General features: G+C 34.2%; 1 protein-coding gene across 3 annotated transcripts in view; it reads right to left on the reverse strand.

The window, feature by feature from the left end:
• LOC131439492 (uncharacterized) overlaps positions 1 to 21,209 on the reverse strand; it is a 210,736-nt gene extending 189,527 nt beyond the window's left edge. The window contains exons 1-2 of one of the 3 annotated variants that reach the window (XM_058610573.1): positions 21,071 to 21,209; positions 19,676 to 20,207 (exon numbers count right to left, since the gene is read on the reverse strand). The gene's annotated coding sequence lies outside the window, so the exon portion shown is untranslated. Of the gene's footprint in view, positions 1 to 19,675; positions 20,208 to 20,618 lie in introns of all 3 variants that reach the window. The other 2 variants (XM_058610572.1, XM_058610571.1) reach the window with 2 other exon arrangements.
• Positions 21,210 to 21,561: the final 352 nt, after the last annotated feature.

The raw sequence follows: 21,561 nt of genomic DNA on the forward strand, positions 1-21,561 counted from the left end.
GGCAGCCTACATTTAACTTCTGGTGCACATGGCAGTTCAACATGATTTGTTAATACCACAAACTTATCAGTTCATGTTCATCTGCTAAGTTCACCAGCTATTCAAAATGAAATACTAACGCATTGATGAGTCGAATATGGATCGTACAAAATTAATTGAAAATGGTTTGTGTGCGCCTTGGTACAAACTGGAAAATAGTAGGCAAAGACATTAAATGTATAGAAATCTTTGGTGCTTTTGATATTGATGTTTTACAGTACCTTTCAGTTATAAAAATAAAGTATTCTATAGTTATAGAACGGTAGATCAACCTCTTAAGTTATAAACATAAAATCAGATTAATACTAATAATACCAGTTCTTATGCAACTAGTTCGATATTTCGTACGAAGTACCTAGTTATGTTTTATGGCCATTTATTATCTAATTCGAGTATCTTCAAGTGTAATATTTTTCCATTACTGCGAAGGAAATTGTTCCGCTATGTGGTCACATTCATCTCTGGTGATGATTCCTCTGTGCCGCCAATCCCAATATGGCCTTGTTCCTTCCGTCCTTCATTCGGGTAAATCTACCAGAGGAAAGAGTGCACAAATCTGCCCGAGAAGACAAAATGACGCCAGGCCCTGTCACTTATTGCAGAAACTTTTCCGGAGCTAACTACAGTACGATGTAAACCAATATTACCGACCGAAATTTATGTGTAATATTTGCTCAACCGGCTTTCGTCTTTATTGCATGTGCCATCAACCAGTCCGGAGTCCATTATCTTTGGCGTTACGAAAGGTATCTCCTATCTTCTATTGCTTCCTGTTCTTGCACCACGCATAAAAGAGGGCAAAGTTTTTTCCTAACATTTTGCACCGTCACTGGTACCCGCATCGGTTATACGCCACGTTGTGGGAAGGAATCTCATGCACTTTTCTCGGGTAGACCGCAAACAGCAGACCTCTGTGCTCGGGGTGCTCGGTGGGCACTCCGAATGAAGAAGCTTCGACGGAAGCATTCCGTAAGATATTGTGTGTAATCAAAACCGCATTACTCATTCTATCCTTTCATCTGCCCTTCCCTCCCTAATGATGTGAAGCCATTTTTCATGCCGCGCTCCAGTAATTCCGAAAAGAAACCAGGAAGCGTTGGCGGAACGTGAGCTGGCATTTGGCATTTGTCTACTTCTGTGTCATGGCTTTTCTAAGTTATGTACCGATTATGGAACTCTAGATCGACAGAACTATTAGGTTGCATCAAATTTGAAACTATTGATCTTGTTATGGTTTCCCGACCACAATTTATCGTTAGTAACTATAAATAAAGCAATATGTTAGTCTCCTGAAGTTCATATTGAACTTAAGCGTTCCTGAGTCACAAAACATCTTACTCCATTTTCATAAGCCTTTTCTTAAACCAAACAAAAATCACATTCTCAAATTGAATGGCTTGGAATTGACATGGTCTGATCAAGCTAAATACTTAGGTTTAACGTATGACAAAAAACTCACTTTCAAGGATCACATTGAAGGAATCCAGGCAAAGTGTAATAAATATATTAAATGTTTATATCCTTTTATAAACAGAAATTCTAAGCTCTGTTTAAAAAACAAGTTGTTAATTTATAAACAAATTTTCAGACCAGCCATGCTTTATGCAGTACCAATTTGGTCAAGTTGTTGTTCCACCAGGAAGAAAACGCTTCAAAGGATTCAGAATAAAATTCTGAAAATGATTTTGAAGCGTCCTCCCTGGTTTAGTACAAATGAGTTACACAGACTCACAAATATAGAACCATTAGATGTAATGTCACATAATATTATAAGCAAATTCCGACAAAAATCGATGCAATCTTCAATTGAATCGATTCGCTCTCTGTATTAGTTAGTAAGTTAGTATATAAGTTCCTTTTCCCCATTACACAACACAAGTAGGTTTAGAATTTTCCCTACAAAAAGATCTCAGAATTGCGGAAGCAAATGATGTCCTCATGATAACAACCAAATCATATATATATATATATATATATATATATATATATCGTAATATCGATTTTGCTCTGGTCAAGAAGAGTTTTCTTCTGGTGATAAATGAACTTCTGGTGACCAACAAGGTTCTCGGACTGTGAAGTCCCCAGAACACGGAACTACTAGTCAACAGATTGTTGAGATGCAGTCAATGTGCACTTGTTGATAAACTGTACACTCACAAACCACAATAATGAAGTATTATTATTATATCGTTTAATAATGAAGTACTTTTCGCTTAGCTGTTGTTGGTTTTTGAATTTTTTTTACCTATTTCAGCAGTTTATACCGCTTCGACGCATCTTGAAAATCTGTGCTCGTTTAGCGAGATAATAAACCGCTCAATCTAGAACTTTTATATTTAAATTAGGCGAACCTGACTGGGTTCTTCATCAAAACTGTGGGGGTTATCCGGTTTGTTATCTGTTCGTCTTACGTTTCTAAGCTTGGGTTAGCGGTTGAATTTGAATCAGTAAAGCGATGCCTCGATGCTATCTAATAATATTAGGGTAACGTGGACATAATAATTTTGGAACCCTTTTTTTGGCAAATGACATTCTGAATTCAACCTACGGTATCTCGTCTTCATTGTTTAGGGAAATGGTTATCGAGAGAACAAATGCCCTTATGTCTTCATTTACATTTTTCTAAATGATGGGTAGGTTGAGCACAGATAGTGATTCACTTATGTGACGCACGGTAGAACACTAGGTGGCTAGAAAGTTCTCGATTGATTTTTCATTAGGGCGTATAAGCAAGTGACAGTTTCTCTTTAATCACTCTCTCTTTCGATTATTGTGATGTGATTAAAAAGATTTTCTTTGATTTCACTACTCTGTTTGGAAGTCCAAAGTTTCGGGTATCATTTCATGCAAAGAATTGAGTGATAAACTGTCAGTTGCTTATACGCCCTAATGAAAAATCAACCGAGAGTTATAAAACATTCTACTATTTTTCATATCACTACATTATTCTGTAACTGGATATTGTGTGATCACATAGCCTTAGGGGCCAGATGTAGATATGTGTTTTATGTGAGTATCTGCTGCAGCTCAGGGAAATAATTAAATTGAGACTGTAAATTGATTTTATGTTCCTTACTTGGTATAAACATGCTATTCAGATATCTGCACACAGCTTGAGACATGTCAACCAATAATATCTTGAGTAAGTTATGTGTAGCGGATTTTCGGTAAAAAAAAACAAAAAACTTGTATGGAATCATTTTACTATATTTTACATTCTTTCAAAATTTAATAAATCTAATCACATAACTCTATTTAAAAATTGTTCTCAAATATTTCCCATTTTGAAGCGATATCTTCTGTTTTCAAAAATCGTCACGTTTCGAAATCTTTCGCAAACTCCTTTTCTTCGCTAAAACATACATGGAACATTTGAACTATTGATGTGGGAAAAGGTAATTTTAAGTGTACAGAAGTGGTAGTATGCTGGGTTTATCAATCCATATTGGTATCACGGCCAACGAAAAAGACGATGTAGTGGCTAACCATGCAATGAAAGCAGCGCAGGATGACTACGACAAACTAAGTGTGACAATTAAGTAATTATACAACTTTTATTGTCGCGCTTGTAGTGAACCTGTGATCTCGAAATTTTTCTCCTCCTCCTCGGCATTCTTTTCCATTGTTTTTTTGCATGAATATTCATCGGTGTTTTAGTTCTCATGACATTATTTTAATGACTGTCGTTTTAGGCGGCAATTTGAGATTTCAATCGTGAATCGGATCGAATTTAGTAAGTTCCACTTTAGAGTTTTTCGCCATTATTTACGGTACTTCCAGAGACGGTACTTCCAGAGCCGGCATAGCCCACATAGATTCGTATGGCCATAAATAAATATTATGAATAAATTGCAATAGTTTTGAGCTCAACTTTCATCTTCTAAATTTGTTTGAATTTTAAAAACTCATCACTCTGTAATTCAAGATTCGGAGTTCAGAATTGGATAAAATAATTATTTTTGTATGGAATAATAAATCCTTTAATTTGAATGCTTGTTTTCAAAATTTGATTTGGCCTGCTTTGATAAAACGATAGAGCTGTAAGAAACGATTCGATACTGAAACCGGAATTCTAAAATCGCTGTAGACGAAGTCAGTTAAATTCACCTGAGGAGCTGTATTGTTTACATTTGATTCAAAATGTTTGAAAATCAGTGTAGACATCTTTGAGAAATCGTAGTGCGAATTAAATTTTTGGGTACCTTCCGAATCGAAAACGGAATACCGTTAAAACTGAAATAAGTATATTTGGTTATCGACTATCCAAATCTGTAAACCCGAAAAACCCGATTAATTTATGTGGAATGGATATTTTTAAACTAATCGCCATGTATCCCTCTAAACCGGAAGTTGGACCTGACTAAAAAGCAAGATGTTTTATAGGATCTTAAGACCTTTCATTTGAATCTTAGATTGTTCTTAGATCGGTTTAACCATCTACGAGAAAAAAGAGTTACATTTTTTTAATTTGGTTTCACATATCATCCTGTAGTTTCGGAAGCAGAAGTCGGATCCAAACATAATTCAGGAACCTTGTTTGGGAGCATACGACTTTTCATATGAATCTGAGTTTATAGAAAACGGTTGAGTCATCTCCGATAAAATTTAGTGGAATTATTTGTCACACACGCTTTTGCTGATCTCGACGAACTGAGTCGAATCGTATATAGGTGTGATGTTTTTTCAGCATTTATCGCTGTACATAGTTTAAATCAATATAGTTATGGAATCACTTTCAACTTGTAAATGCTGCCATCATCTGGTTTACATGTCATATTCGAACGATTATGTTTCCAAAACCGAACCGTGCAAAAATCGGTCCGAGAAAAAAGTCTATGAAAAAGGATGCTGTACACAGCCTTTTTGGTATGTAGAAACAATTGTATGCAACAGTATAAATAATCATGTTTCACGTTACTCCCAAGCATTATTTTTTCATACAGCGCTCAAAACTGCTACTGCAGGAATAGGGAGAAAAGTCGCTTACACAAAAATATCGATATCTCCGTTAAAAATGGACGGATTTTAACAATCTATGGCTTGTTGGATAGCTTTTACCGTGCGAAATCTAAGTTTAAAGACATATTCTATTTTCAAAGTCAATTGTGACAGATATTGTCAGAAAACTAAAAATTTTGACATAATAATTCGTATAACTCAAAAAGTAAACATTCGATCTTAAAACCATTCAATATCGTTTAGGGTGACGGGAAGACCTTTAATTTGCGACTAGTTTGATCAAAATCGATCCAGCCATCTCTGAGATCCCGACCTCTTTGTTGACAACACACATACAGACACACACATACACACACACGGACATTTGCTCAGTTTGTCGAGATGAATCGATTGGTATATGACATTCGGCCCTCCGGGCCTCAGAAAATTTTTCCAAAGTTTAAGAGAATTCTATACCTATTTTTGCTTTTCTCTTGGTATTAGAATTGCTGGAAAATCCGACTTTCGAACGGAGCCTCGGAGACCCATAGTGTTATATACCATTCGACTCGGTTCGACAAGATCGAAAACTGTGTGTGTATGTATGTATGTGTACTTTTCTAAGATATTTTTACCGCTCAATTTTCAGAGATGGCTGAACCGATCTTAACAAACGTATACTCTTTTGAATGCTACTGTTGGGCCATTGATCAAGTTCAAAGATTAAATGGCTGTGGCTTTTGGCTCCGGAGATATGATTGTATAAGTGACGTAACAGACAAAACGTGTTGTATTTTTACGCGCTCAATTTTCTCAGAGATGGTTGTACCGATTTTAATAGACTTATGCTCGTTTGAAAGCTGCTGTCGGGCCATTGATTAAGTTCGAAGATCAAATGGCTGTGACTTCTGGTTTCGGTGATATAATGGTATAAGTAACGTTTTTACTGCGCAAGTTTCTCGGATATGGCTGAACCGATTTTAACAAGTCTAGACCTGTTTGAAAGCTATTTGTAGGCCATTGATCAAGTGCGAAGATCTTATGACTGCGACTTCTGTTTCCGGAGATATGATAGTATAAGTGACTTAACCGACAAAACATGTTGATTTCAACCGCTTTTATACACCCAAACCTCCATTTACGTAATAATTGGGACTCAGTAAATCGAATTATGACGTAAAAAAGTTTACGTTATTTGGAATTGTCGACGTAAAAAAAGTTTACGTTATTTGGAATTTTCAACGTAAAAAAAGTTTTCCTTATGTATATGTATTATTAGATATGTATAATATATTGAATAGTTATGGAACGGAAATTATTAGTATTTACACGAAAAGGATGTTCTAAGCAGCATCAATTTCCAAGATGGTGACTTCCGGTTTATTGATATTCCTTGAAAACTCTTACAATATATGTATTTTCGGAACGGGTTTGATGAGTACATGTCGGAAAATTATATTTGAGGTGGTACTGAATTCCAAGATGGCGACTTCCGCTTTATTGATATTCCTTGAAAACCCTTACAATATGGGTATTTTCGGAACGGGTTTGATGAGTACATGTCGGAAAACGATATTTGAGGTGGTAGCGACTTCCGGTTTATTGATATTCCTTGAAAACCCTTACAATATGGATATTTTTGGAACGGATTTGATGAGTACATGAGTTATTAACTTATCAACGTTTGAGTATTTGAACAGAATAATTTCACTTGGGTGAAATATTTTATTACCATTTAATGCTATTATAAAGTGCTTATAACATAATTAAATGATTATAAAAAATGTCACCCTAATTCGCATGTGATTTCAGGTCTGCTCATTATTTCAGCAAAGAGCAAACCATATACAAGTTTTCTAGTTGAATTTGTTTTCTTTGCGTATGTAATGGTGTATTTCTGTTACTTTTATGATACTGTTCTCATGTCTGTAAGCTTCAAGCTTATTTTAAACAAATCCTTTTTTTAATTTATTGTCATTTTTACTGTAAATGAAGAAAGCTTCACACACTGACCCAATAGTTTATGATGCGGCCAAAATTATGCAGACTCAGCAGAAAAATATTTTTACAGCACGGTTCTCAATACGGAATATCATATTTTTTACCTTGCGGAGAGTATCATTTCGCTCACATATTTTACTTTCACAGCAGATTTATAGCCATTTCGAACACAGGCATTAGTAATATTTTTGATAAGTTGCACAATTGTTATAGTTACTTCCTTTTTACATGATCTGACAATCTTTGCAAAGCTTTTGTGACTGCTAGTGAAACATAGGCAAGTTGGTGATTTGCTGCACAGTTGTTTCAGATGTACTCAAAGTTGTTCTACAATGATTTTTTCGGTAGTGTTGTGAAACTTAATAGTGCGATTCTAATATGTTTGAAAATCTTTCTGAACATATCTAACATAAAAAAACACCCAGTGAAAGACCGTAACTTGGTTGAAGCCGTATATTAATAAATTAATAGAAGCATAAATAACAATTCCAAAACATCATAGAAGCATAAATAACATTGTAGAACATCTCGAAATTTTGATAAGTTACATTTGCTACTTCGGGAGTTATACAAACTTTTATTTCACAATTTGCAGTTTTTTGACAATATCTGTCACAATTGACCTTGAAACTAAATATGATTGACTAAATTTAGATATCTTATCGTAATACCATTCAAACGAGCCGTAGATTGTAAGAATCCGTCAGATCGATATTTTGGTGTAGTCGATTTTTACGCCATATCTCAATACTTAAAATCAAAATTAAACACAATTTGCAATGCAATTACACAATACTGTTCAGAATAGTGTTCAACTATAACCACCGAAAAACGAAATTTTTATATTACTCACATATATTCAAAAATATGTATATTTATTGAGATTGTTTTGATTTGAAAAACAAACGAATATTGATGCAGAAAACATGTGATTACAAAAAATTACAGGGTTGTACGAGACACGACCGATCATGATGATATTAAAAGTGCAATTTTCAAATTCTCTCATCAACAGTTTTCAATTTGAAAAATAGGCAAATGATTGTGAAACACTACCTGTGATTCTAAAACTAATGTTCGGATTTTGGGAAGTACCTTCAGTTATTAATGCATAATCGTCAAGTGCGTTCAAGAAGCATTTATAAAAAATATTTATAACAAAACTTTATTTGCGAACTTCGGCTTTCGTTCGTAAATAGATATTTCGGTTCACGACAAGCGCCGTCGAAAAATGGTCGTTCGAAAAGTCCTCAACCAGCAGGTGTTTCCGATAAGCCTACATGAAAATTTCTAACGCTGATGCATATCTATGGATTCCAATGTTCCCTGCGGATCTACTTCTTAGGACTTAAGTAAATGATTAATTTCTTTAGAAAATTACAGAAAATTTGTAATTTCAATTATAATCATGTATCAAATTGTATGATTTTTTAAATGCCATAATAAAGAAAATTATTCCTCCTCGATACAGATTATTTCTGCATTGCAATTATAAAACAAAGGAAAGTATATAATACACTACCAATATTAGGGCCAAACCTAATGTGATATTTTTGATTATCGGAAAGCCGCAAACGCCATCTTGATTAAAAAAAAACCTTAAAACATTATTTTGAAATCCTACTTGCCAACCCAGTCGCCATATTAGATTTGAAAATAGCTTTTTGACAACAATTCGCCATACCAGGTCCAACAATAATACTGTAAGTGAAAGTCACCAATTTGGGTTTATTTGTGACTGGGAGCATCAATGTTTGAAACCTTCTCATCGAATTCATTTCAAAATATCTATATGTAGAGATTTGAAACAGTATCGACAACAGTAATCAAGCTGGTTGACGTGTTCTGGTTGACACGTTCAAACATCAGTCAATTCAATCCAATTTATTACAAGTATTTATTATAAATAGCACACACTTTTGCTATGCTTGATTTAATTGTTTTCGAACCTACTGGTTGTTAAATCTCGATGATCATTAGATTAGGTCCTAAGTGCAAATGACAGTTTCTCATTTTTAATTTTCTGTTTAAATTTTTTTGAAATATTCCTGTATTAGTTATTCTCTGCAAAAAGTTTGAGTGATTGATTGTTAAGAGTACCGTAATAAACGAAAGAGAAAGTGTTGTTCTGTTATTTGTTCTAAATTGTCTGCTAGTTACCGGAAAATCAGAACAACAGCTGATTGATACTCAATATACTCAAGCGAACACGGTGTGGAGCAGACAGAAAATGGCACACACCGCACACAATGCATTATCCTTCGATCGAATGAATGTAGCTTTCAGTTTTGTCATCCATCCAATCATCAAACAACTTGCTTCGCTCACCGTCCGAATCTGACTGTGGAAAAAATGGTCCGATCTGATTGGTTCCTAAAACATAGGTTAATTCAAACCGATTTTTCAATGATATCATATACTATTGATAGTCTTAAATAACGTTGCCACATATGTTTAACTTATTGGTTGTTGAATTATATAAATCCATCAACAAATGACTGAGTTCGCGGCTAGATTTGCATATTTTAATTGACATCCGGCCCCGTATAGTGAAGAGTAAGGCATATTTAAGGCCAAAAGATATCACCTTACTACTAGGTGGATTATACATGTTTTTCGATCATGTGATTTTATATCTTATAAGATGCACAATAATGGAGCGTCGCAGTTAACGCAAATTTATTTGCAAGTACATGTAATATTGTGTGGTCGCACTTATCATATATCACAGTTCGAGCAGTGAATTGTACCCAAAGTACATCTCTCCCACAGTCTTACCATCGTTTTTATTGCTTAACGTAAATGCTTAGGTTTGACAACAAAACAACTAAAAAGAACATTTTAGTCTATTGCTTCATGATTCTCATCTTTTATCAAATGACGTTTACATTCGTTTCCGTACGCAAGACGAAACTGAATTATTATTTGTAGGTAAGAACATGAAAATCTGCTGAATTGAAAAAAATTATATAAATGTAAAGAAACTTCAAAACTTTTTGGAAGTTAACATTATTAGATATGAGCAACAACAGGTAAATAAATATTTCGATTAGACCTGCGCGCTGCCGCGCCACGCCCCAGCCGCCAATAATTTTGACACGCCGCCAGTTTAAGCAAAAGATAATCAGCGCGCCGGTTATCACATTTTAATCATGCCGCCGATTATATTCCATCAGCCGAAAAAATGATTTTATCAATATGGAAAATTGTTTACAGTTTTCATGAAAATTCATTGAAAATTAATCACTAAAGCATTTTCCGCCTACGTATACTGAAAATCAGTACTATCGACGTCAACCGGAGCCAATGACAGGGTTCTTCCGAAAATTTTCATATCGGTAGTAGTGATTAGCAACATTTTTTTCGTTTGTTCAATAGTACAAATAGATATCAGCAATAAAAGTAGACTCGGAGGAGAAGAAAATCGATTTTAAAGTGATTATCACTACTATGTGTGAAATTGGCTAAGGTTAGGTTTTTGCGGATATTGATTTCTCGAGTGCTAGAATGTTTAGCGATCTAGAATGTTTAGCGAGCGCTAGAATGTTTAGCGATTGTTATTTCCGGGCATTTGAAAAATGGTATTGAATCAAGTTTAATGCTCCATTCTAAATAAACATTTTCTTCTACTTCCACTATGATTTTTCAAATGAATTTACCCATTTTTATAAGAAATCGTTCAAAATGTGAAGTAATTAAAAATTTTCCTGTCGATTCGGCAGCTCTCACTGAAAGGATCATCTTAAAACAAGCAGCGCCTCTACATTTCATTTTGACGTCATTGTGCCAATAAGCTGGTTCGCCTCTTAAGAATATCTTTTTTTTGATGTTATAGGAAGTTTGTATTACAATAGACTGATGTTTTTCAGAATATTGGAAAATTGTCTTATTTTTCATTATACCACACGGTATGAGTAAAATACACATTACGCATAGTATAATAATGCCAGTCTACGAAAAGTTCAGATTACTTACTCTTTAGGAGAGAAATACATTTCTAATAACTGTAACTCAGACTTTTGATAAAACTATTTTCTAATGAGATTTGAATGTTTGTATGAAATGAATTCTACAGTATTCTCAGTGATATCGGGTGTTAATTTGATATTATTTTTCGATATCTGAATGAATTTGAGCGCACAATCGATTTTATGTCAATTACATACGTAAGTATACGAAAAAGATATATTTATTTTTAGCCTTTAATTTAAACAGGAGCCTTAGCAGTCTTATGTAAAAACGCGAGCGATTTAAAAAGTGAAATTCAGAATAAAACTTCATATTTCTTGCTCATGACAAAATAAACTCATTGTAGGGTAACGGCTCCCTATTTCATCTGAGCTCCTATTTCCATCTCATCCCTTTACCTCATTTCTTTGAACATGATAAGTATCTTACAACGTACCTGAATCAAACTGTGAAATGTTTTTAAATGATTATAAAAGCTATTGTCACACTTTCCTATTAAAAAAAATGGTTCTGAATTCATCGGTGATCGTTTCTTTCATTTAAAATAAACTCACTTTTCAATTTATGACACATTTTCGTCTCAAGATTTACAGTTCGTCATGGTTCTGAATATCTACTTATCGATTCGTCTCAAAACATGATCACTATTTCGCACAATTACACTACCATTGAATGCTGGATGTCTTCATAATTAGTAATGTTCACTTGCCACTTGTTTATTTAACGATTTGAAACTTCAAAAATTACCCGACAAGCAATAAAAGTCTTCAAAAATATGAGATGAAAGTTTTTCACTTCGTTCACTTGATTGCGCTTTGTTTTCATCTCATTTGGTTTCGCAAAGTTGCCAATTTATCTCATAATGTTACAAAACAAAAATTGTTTTTATTCTTCAAATTATCATCAAAAAGTATGTTTTTGGTATCCGTGACATTAGTTTAATTATGTGATTGATATTAATATTTCAATAAAAAATTTTCGGCTTCGAATATTACCAGAAAGAGCGTGTTAAATACTAATGAAATATCCATTGTGGCAAATCTAGTAGCACTGGTTTCATTCCTCTATACGTCTACATTACGCTGTAAAGTGTGTGTGTGTTTCATCGGCTGTGCACAGAGATGCCAGATATTTTCATAGAAAATATGTATTACTTTGCATAGAAAGTCTATATCTGTGCTCTATCTGTTTGCACTAATAAAATTATGTTAAAAGATAGTTCTTTATATCTCTGTAAGTCATTGCCCCACTCACTAGAATATTCAACGAATAAATTTTTTATCAATAACTATATATATATATATATATATATATATATATATATATATATATATATATATATATATATATATATATATATATATATATATATATATATATATATATATATATATATATATATATATATATATATATATATATATATATATATATATATATACATATATATATATATATATATATATATATATATATATATATATATATATATATATATATATATATATATATATATATATATATATATCAGTTCAAATTGGTTCAAAATTTTCAGTATTCATAATCAATTATCTGCATAAAAGATTTCCACTTTAACAGGTGATATGTCCGCTGATTAATAAACTTTTAAAAAAATACTCTGCAATCAAATACTAATAGGTACTCAGAGAAAAGTCTATTTTTTCACTTCTCATTTTTATGAACCTGTACAAATCTGTATTAAATTTAGAAAATCTGTACATTGATTTAAATCAGTATGCGAACGCAGAAATCTATACAATACAGATAAATCTATATAAATGGCATTTAAGAAAGGCCATTTTTTAAGAAAGGCCAATGCCTAAATAGTAAACTGTTACTATGAAAGTAACTGTACTTTTTTGTTTTTATTTAAAATTCATCAAATTAACTTTACAGTAAAATTTTAAATTTGAAGCGAAAGTTAACGGAAACGACCGAAAAATTTTTAAACGTTGAAATGATTTCAAACTGGTTCTAAAAATATCGTATGTACTCTCATAGTTGGCAGTAGGCCGTTTTTAAGAATAATTCTGACATTTTGAACCTGAAAGTGTAGTAGTGGAATATTTTGTTTTGATTGCTGTCGTCATTGCTAATTTATAGGATGAATAAAGGATCAACAATGGGATGGATAAAAATCCATTGAGATGTAATTAGGAGCAGAGTAGTGAACACATCATAAGTGTTTTTAGCTGTTTTATGAATATTAGTTAAATTTTCAAGAAATGTGAATCAATTCTCAACGTGGAGCAAGGCGAATGAAGCAGTAACATGAAATAGTTATAGTGATTTTAGTGGCTAAATCGGCGTTTGAAGACGACATCCCTACAAATGAGATGAAATAGGGAGCCCTTACCTATTACCCTTATATATAGCTATATGAATGATATATTTATTTAAATAATAGTCAACCATCTCCAGACATATTCATCTCAATTTCTTCTCTAATTCGCTGCATTCGAAACTATTTGCCATCTATATTCACTACGTTGGCTTTAATGGATCACATAAACATTAGGATCGTTGATTGTAGGTCGAGAAAATAATAAAATAGAGAAATTGTCCTGTGTGAATCAATATTAATATAATAATATGATAATAATTTATTACGCTGAATCGCGCCGCCTTTGCCGCCGATATTTTCAGGAAATGGCGTCACGTCGATTCGCCGTCGCCGCTGGTAAAAAGACGCTTCAGCCACCGATGTTGGCAATTTTGATTGGCGCACAGGTCTAATTTCGGAAGAAAGAAAATGAGTGGGAAAACGAAAGAAAGAATCCTTCTACTGTAGCTTCTGACTCATTTGTGCTATCGACAGAACATGGAATTCACTTTCACACTGATTTGTTTCGTTTTTAATGAAAATAAATATCTTATCTGTTCTGACCATAGTAGAGTGGAATTATGTTCGTGGGATAATAGAAGTATAGATGGCTTTCGCCCTTCTTGTAACAACAAAGTAAGTAATATTTCATTGTAAGTATATCCCAATTCCGTTCCGGCTCGAGAGCAGTGCAAACATATTCGTGATCTTAATAACAGATCAAAAGATATAATAATCAACCCCTTTTGAAAGGGACTGAAGAGAACAAACAATAGTCAACAAGTCGCAAAAGCTGTCCTATCAATTCCTTCACAATGCATATTTGCATATTCCTCATGGTTCTTTCAGCTGCTTTCAACAGCTGACGATGGAGAATTTTCTCACTGCTTTCATGTTCATTGATTCCAATGTGAGATGGAGTTTACATCGATATGCACATATTTCCAAAGGACCTCTTTAGCACCGATCCACCGCGTAATGAATGAATATTGATGGGGATGAGCTACATATTAGAGTGCATCGGAAACACACTCTTCCAGGTCGTGTGCTTTTGGAGTGGTGTGTAAAAATCTGCTCAATCAGCTGATGTTAGGTATAAACCAACCGCAAAATGTTGAACATAATTTTTGGTTTCACTTGGGTCAGAAAGAGGACTCATTCTAGCCTTCGTAGCGAATGCAAATCGGATGAAAATTTCACCACGCTTAGCTCGTTTCTCGATGATACTTAACGGTGTACGAAGGTCGAACAAGCATAATCGTGTTTCACAGCTGAACGCCTCAGCCTTCGGATGATGTTTGCCTTATCAAGCATTTCAGACACGTATACGTGAAGTTACAGAAGCATGTTGCACTTATTCCCAGTGGTATTCCTTTAGGATGAGGCTGGAAACGGTACAAGGCACTGCGAGTTTGCGGGAATATTTTTAGTCGTTTGGAGCACTAACTGACTCCGGAGAGGCATCGATTTTATTATCTGTCGACTCAAAGCTGACCGCACCGTAGGACTTGCTCTGGTAAACTTTTCTACGATTCGGATGTTTCCGTTTTCCTTTTTGGGCTCGGTTCAATAGACAGACATATTGGTGAAATTAGGCCCATGTTACAAAATTTCCATCAGTCATGTAGGTAATTATTATGTTTTCACCAAAAACCTTTTACTAATGCAATAACTCACCATAGGCAAAGTGAAATTAGCTTACTACTTGTCAGGCAGAAAACAGCATTCAGCAAGCGGAATACGTATCACGAACAATTCGGATCTTCGGAGAAATAATTTAGATCAACCACACCGTTTAGCGTACGAAGTAGGAAGGAATTCCGGTATGAATACCTCGAAAACGGTTACTCCTAGGAGAAAAAACTAATTTTAATGATTTTCGTTTGTAGAACCATATTATAGTGATAAAATTTTCGTTTTTTATAACATATTGAAGTTTTGTAATTGACTATAAATTGGTTTAGCTGTGTTTTTTTCGTTTTTTGAAAAGGCATTAATTGCTTTTAAAAGAAGGGTTGGTTATAATAACAAATCTGTAGAAAATTTTGGATAAAATAGAGGCACGTTTTAATCAAATAATACGGTGAAAATTTTCCATTGGTCGGAACTAGACCATACCCAATTCGATACAGAATATGAAACTGTATTGTTCAGAGCCGCCATATTGAAAAAATAAAAAAGAATGAAGTTTTGTATGTAAGTTTAATATTTGTAATTTCATCTGTTAAGAGTATAACTTTGAATTACTGCTCAAACAATGAGTGGAATTTAAAAAAACATTTTTTGGGGAAACCTGGCTCTAGAAATTAGTCTTGAGTGCAAAGTTTCTTCCGGATTGAAGTATGTAAAGTCTGTTGTAATCGTTTCTGGAATAGCTCTATTGGTTCATTGATTTGATCAAGTTCGAAGATCAAATATCTTACACTTTCGATATCATGGACAGATCGCACTTTTTTCAAGCTGCTAGATTTCTTCGGAGATAATTAAACCAATTTCAACAATCTTAGGTTCGTTTGAAAGTCATATCAAATTCTGACCAACAAACCGACCTGGTTTCTCAAAGAAAACTCAACCAATTCGACAAATTTGGGCTCGGTTGTTTGAAAGTTGTAAATGGCCTGATGGTAACATTCGTAGGTATTATTGATGACACTCTCGGTTTCGCATGATGTAGAATCTTTTTTTTTACCAACCGATTATCTACATTATGTTATCGCCACGTAATTCAAACTCTATGAATTTTATATTTATTGCTTTATTGGATGTTGTCTGAGAATTTCAAATTTTCTAAGTCGAACATCGAACGTAATAATGTTCATACCTTTGAAGCGTCAAAATTTAAAACGCGTTTTCTCGAAATCAAAATTTTATATTCTAAGATGTCACACTGAGAAATACGTGAATCTCTGAAATGCATTTTTTTCAATGCTTTACATCGGTAATTTTCGAACATTTAGAAGGTACTTTGATTCAATCAATTGTTTTTAATATCACATAAACCTGCGTTTATTTGAAAACGCGTTGAAAAACATTGAACTAAATTTAAGTTCAGCTTGAAGTTAGGTATCGCGTCAATTTGTAAATTTTCAAATAACATGTTTATCTTCTGTTTTTGTTTGCAAAACTAAACACACAGGCCATGTTAATTAGTGATGATCTTACAATGGGATGAGTACTGATTTTTAGCTAATTTTCACTGATCTTCAATCTGTCGCTAGTGAACAGTCAAAACAGCACTTTTTGATTTACAGAAGTGAATAATTGTTAGTAACAATCACTCAAATATTTGTTGCAAAGTGATCAGCAATAAGCTACGTTTACAACATTTAATGCTTAGGATAGAGTGAAAGATGCTATTCTTACCCAAAAGCTATTTGAAGTCGAACGCGATACGGCGCAAATAGTATATTTTGACGTGAATATATCATGAGGTCACATAAACAAATGAGAGATTCTCTTTGTTTACTCTCTATTCTGTTAATTACTCCCTAATTTTCACGTTTACATACAAAATATTCATATAGAATGAAAGTTTTCACGTTTACATACAAAATATTCATATAGAAAGAGAAAGTAAACAAAAAGAATCTGTCAACTGTTTTAGGCCCATTTGAAATGTTTACGTCGATTTTTACACTAAATTCGTTGAAAGCAATTGAAACGCGATGAAATATGTTTCATTATAACTATTTCAGCATACACATGAAAACTATTGAAATTTAAGCGCGCTATGACGACTTGACACAATTTCGATCTTTTTCATACGTTTCGAAGTTGCTTCCAGCGACAAGCTAAAGATGATAATCTGCAGGAATACTGCGCTCATTTATAATTTCATCAAAGAGACATTTTTTCGAGATTTGAAAACATCTTACTTGTAGTTTTGATTTTGATAAATTTGTGTGCATTCTTGATAATTTTGTCAAATCATATTTGTTCTAGTAAAAGCCAATAGTAAGTAAGACACCATTGTTTCACCATGTTGAAATTTTTTTTTGCATTGTGGGAGGCACAAGTAATAATGTATCCAAAATAGACATACATAGCCTTGGGACTACAAGCACACGGCTTCAACTGCTAATATTCTATGGTTGACCACTATACAGTTCATTATTATGTTTGGTTATGGAAAGTGTACACCTGTATAAAAAAGCACTTCAAGGGGCAGCCCTATGTAGTTTTTCGAACTGTTGACGTACACAAATATTGTCCAAATCACTGCTAAAACTTGTTTTGAATATTTTGGCAGCAGTGTTTTGTATTCCATATGAATTCATTCGAATCTATATATACTTTTTAGAGAACTTTAGATGCCCTGAAAAGAACCGTTAAGTTTGTTGATGTTGAAGATGAAAGGTGCTAAACACGATCATCCAGTACTCCATGAACAAGGTGATCCTGCGTTAGAAACTACGAAGAAACAGCAGAATGTTGATGAAAATGTCTCTCGTGCGAGGTGAACGGCGCACAAAATAAATTAACAAATGATACACTTTGCTGATGTGCAGCAGCAACCTTCTCTAGGGCATTACGAATCGGTTTTATTCAATTTACAGTTTGTTCGGAGTATTTAAAAAAAACATCAATTAAGTGACTATCATTTTTTTAGCCAAAGCATTATGTATTCTTTTTCTCGCGCTTTCCATAACCTTTTCGAGTGTCTCACGAGTGATATAGTGATGATTTCGGCACAAATGTTTACCTAAAACTTGTCAATATGGTTTGCTGGTGTACGATTTGCTCCCACTTTTCCGTGCTCAAAAACTAACTTAACAACGAGTAGTATTGTCAAGTGGCGCCTGTTTGCCACAATATTTTTAACGTTAAATTAATTGTGAACGATTACTTTCGATGCACAGTGTCACTGTTTCAGAGCGTTCTTTCGGTGAAAATTGTACTGGATTGCCGTTTCCAAAAAGACTAAACTGAAGTCAATCGATTGTTAAATGTCCAAGTTATGAAGGGGTAACAATACCGACACAAGAAATAGAGCACCCTTGATACGAAACTTTTGTCTTTGTAAAGGGAAATCATGATAATGACCTGGAAAACACGACAAATTTTAAATTGCTCATTCTTCATTGACAATCGAACTACTAATAATCCAAAATATAGAATCGTCTACTCGAATTTATGCATAAAAATATTGCCCAGTAGCAGGTGTAGTGATATCAAAAATCTGTTTAAAAATGGTTGAGCTCTTGGTTTTATTTTTCCTATAATATATATATATATATATATATATATATATATATATATATATATATATATATATATATATATATATATATATATATATATATATATATATATATATATATATATATATATATATATATATATAAGTAATCATACGTTAAAAATTAGATGCCACCTAAATTAAAAAATCACGCAGTATCTGATATCTCATGTCATCTCATTTCATATCTGATATTAGGATACTGAATGTTACAATTTCATTTAATTGCTACAGGATTTATTACAGTTTTAATTGAGAGTAATTTTCATTAAGGAAAATGTTATGGCTGCCATTTCGATGTTCAACCGTAGCATTTACTGACATCGCATAAATTCCAAAATCCATTTGGGGAGGAAATATAATGTACTTTCATGTTCCATTTTCAAAACACCAGCACAAGTTTTGGTGCAACGAAAGTAATTTATACCAAAATGACGATCAAAGAATCTCATTTCACAAAAAAATAATTTTCATAAATCATGAGGACTCACAAAAACCGCATTTATTTCGAGGCGATAATTAATTATTCCTATTATTATCTCTACATTTATTAAAAAACAAAGCCGCGTAAGGTTTTTACATTCAGAGAAAACCTCATAATCTTTAAAAATATCTTACATATTCTTGCCGCGGCATCTTTCAAAAACGACATGATACACACATATTCTAGAAAAATATAAACAAAAAAAAAATGAAGCTTGGGATAGCTCATCCAAATTTCCCATGCGTCAAACATGCACTTCTTGATGTGATGTCAGAATTTTACATGTATTAAAGTGCACAACATATTTTGTTATTATACTTTATACTTTAAACATTGAGCGATATAAAATAATTTGAAAGTCTTTGAATGCGAAAAGTAAATTTATCACAAAATCTGAAACCGCCGACGACAATTTTTATCAACCCTAAGTAATCGGTCCAGAATTTAACATTTTCGCATCGTTTTTGCTGTTCATTGGTTTTGGTTGTTTCAGTGAAGTTTGTAAATTTATCATCTCAGCAATTTTAGTCTTTAGTATCGGAGGAAAATGTTTTTTATGTGAGTCATTTAAACACTTATTCATGCTATGATACCCGGCGAATCCCCTTTTCACAGTGAACAATACATCAGGAGGTAACAACTTTCACCCTAAAATGCTTACCTTTCATCAAAAGCCCCTAACTGACAGCCAAAAGGTGTCCAAAGCGCGCAGAGCAGCTGCCAGAAGAAAAAAAAGCTGCGACAGGATGAATGCCAATTTAATCCTTGCTTTCAGACGATTTTTTGTCCTACTATTTATTTCTCACTCCACACTGATTCCAATGCTTTGACAAACAAAGCGGGAAGATTTTTTATCTGTTTTGCTCGGTGAGCCCCAGGTTGATGAATGATCTCTTTTGTTAGAATATTTAGCGACGACCCTTGACAGATGTCGCACTGTTTCGGTTGATTGCACTACCAACGTGATTTGATCGCTGATTTCCTACTTCACTTCCAAGCATCGGCACACACCAGGTGAAAAGGTGCCTGATTTCCCTACGGGAGTCGAAGCTGGGGGACCACAATCTCACTATAGCAACGATTCGACAGTTTGTTGTTTGCTCTTGTCATTCCACGCAACGTACGACTTTCCCCAGAGGGCGGTTTGCCAAATTCATTCGCCTAAATCCGTTACTCTTGTTGACACAATTTTCCTGTAAAAAACATACGATTCTTGTTAACACGCCGTTGGAACCGAGCGTAGCTGATTTGCCAACGGAAACACACGATAGGTGATAACATTGCTGAGTCGAACCGATTCTAATGGGTATGGGAACCAAGGAAAACCATGAAAAATATATTTCGCTTCACTCAGCACTAAAGAACCGGTCGAGGTCGAACACAGAATGAGCTGTACGAGTCCAGCCTTTTTTTTGACGCAGCACCAAAGTTAACATACACAATGTCTAAACATTGATTTTCCTTCGGGTTTTCTTCTAATTTCCTTTCTGACATGTATTCCTTTTAGCGGTTGGGTTATTTGACTCGCACCAGGACTTTTCGTTCAAATTGAGGACTGCGAGAGAAAATATTCATCAGAAATAATAACACTATTTCTTGTTTACCATTTCGGATCCTCAATAGTACAACTTTTTCACCCACACTCACTTGCACTATTTTTATGGTTGGGCCGTCCAGAACACAACATCAACCGAAACTCACTGGTCTTCAGCGAGTTGTTCTGATACATCGCTGTGCTTTTACGCCATATAACAATCAATTTTTTTCCCAATCGGAATGGCATACATGGGGTAAGACATCAGGGAAAGAAGAGCTAACCTAAATCCATTCGCGTCATTACTCGCTGGTATATTAGTGAGAACCACCAGCAGATCTATCGCATCGATCGGAACATCCTTTCTTGATATGTTAGAATAAATAATACACAATGGTCCGTATCCTCGTGGATTATGATTGCCGGCTGCTCTTCTCATGCGTTCTGAGTACCACCGTATAGCTTCACGGCGACTTTACTCATCCTGTTAATCGGAAATGCGGTAATTGTTCTCCGGTATACCGTTGGATTTGATGTGTTCGAACAATATCATTATTTTATACGCAATTAGTCTTCCAGTTATTCACAAAACTATTCATCGCGAGTTGAAAGACATCAAGAGTTACAACAAATACTAAGAAACGTCTAGACCACTTCGAACTTGCCACGACACTGACAATCGTCGCCGGGACCAGCTGTTAGTACATGTTCGAGATTCGGTAAATATGCTTTTAGTACATATCTCGAACAGTTCGAGCAGTGTGCGAAGAATTTTCGAGTTGTTAAAAGACTTCGGCGGCTTACTGCGCAGGACGAGCACGCGTCTCACGGGTGAAATTGTGGGTTGTGGATTGAGTTCATTTCTTTGCCGCTACACTAGAGTATTAGGCGTCTCCATTGTGTTTACATATTTTTTTCAAATCGCTCACGGTTCCCGATTGTTTGGATGAACCTTCGAACATAGCGTTGTGACCTTGCCGGGAAAGATGTAATCAATGTTGGCGAAACTGGTT

The sequence above is a fragment of the Malaya genurostris genome, chromosome 3, assembly GCF_030247185.1.
Source record: "Malaya genurostris strain Urasoe2022 chromosome 3, Malgen_1.1, whole genome shotgun sequence".
In the NCBI taxonomy this organism is placed as follows: Eukaryota; Metazoa; Arthropoda; class Insecta; order Diptera; family Culicidae; genus Malaya; species Malaya genurostris.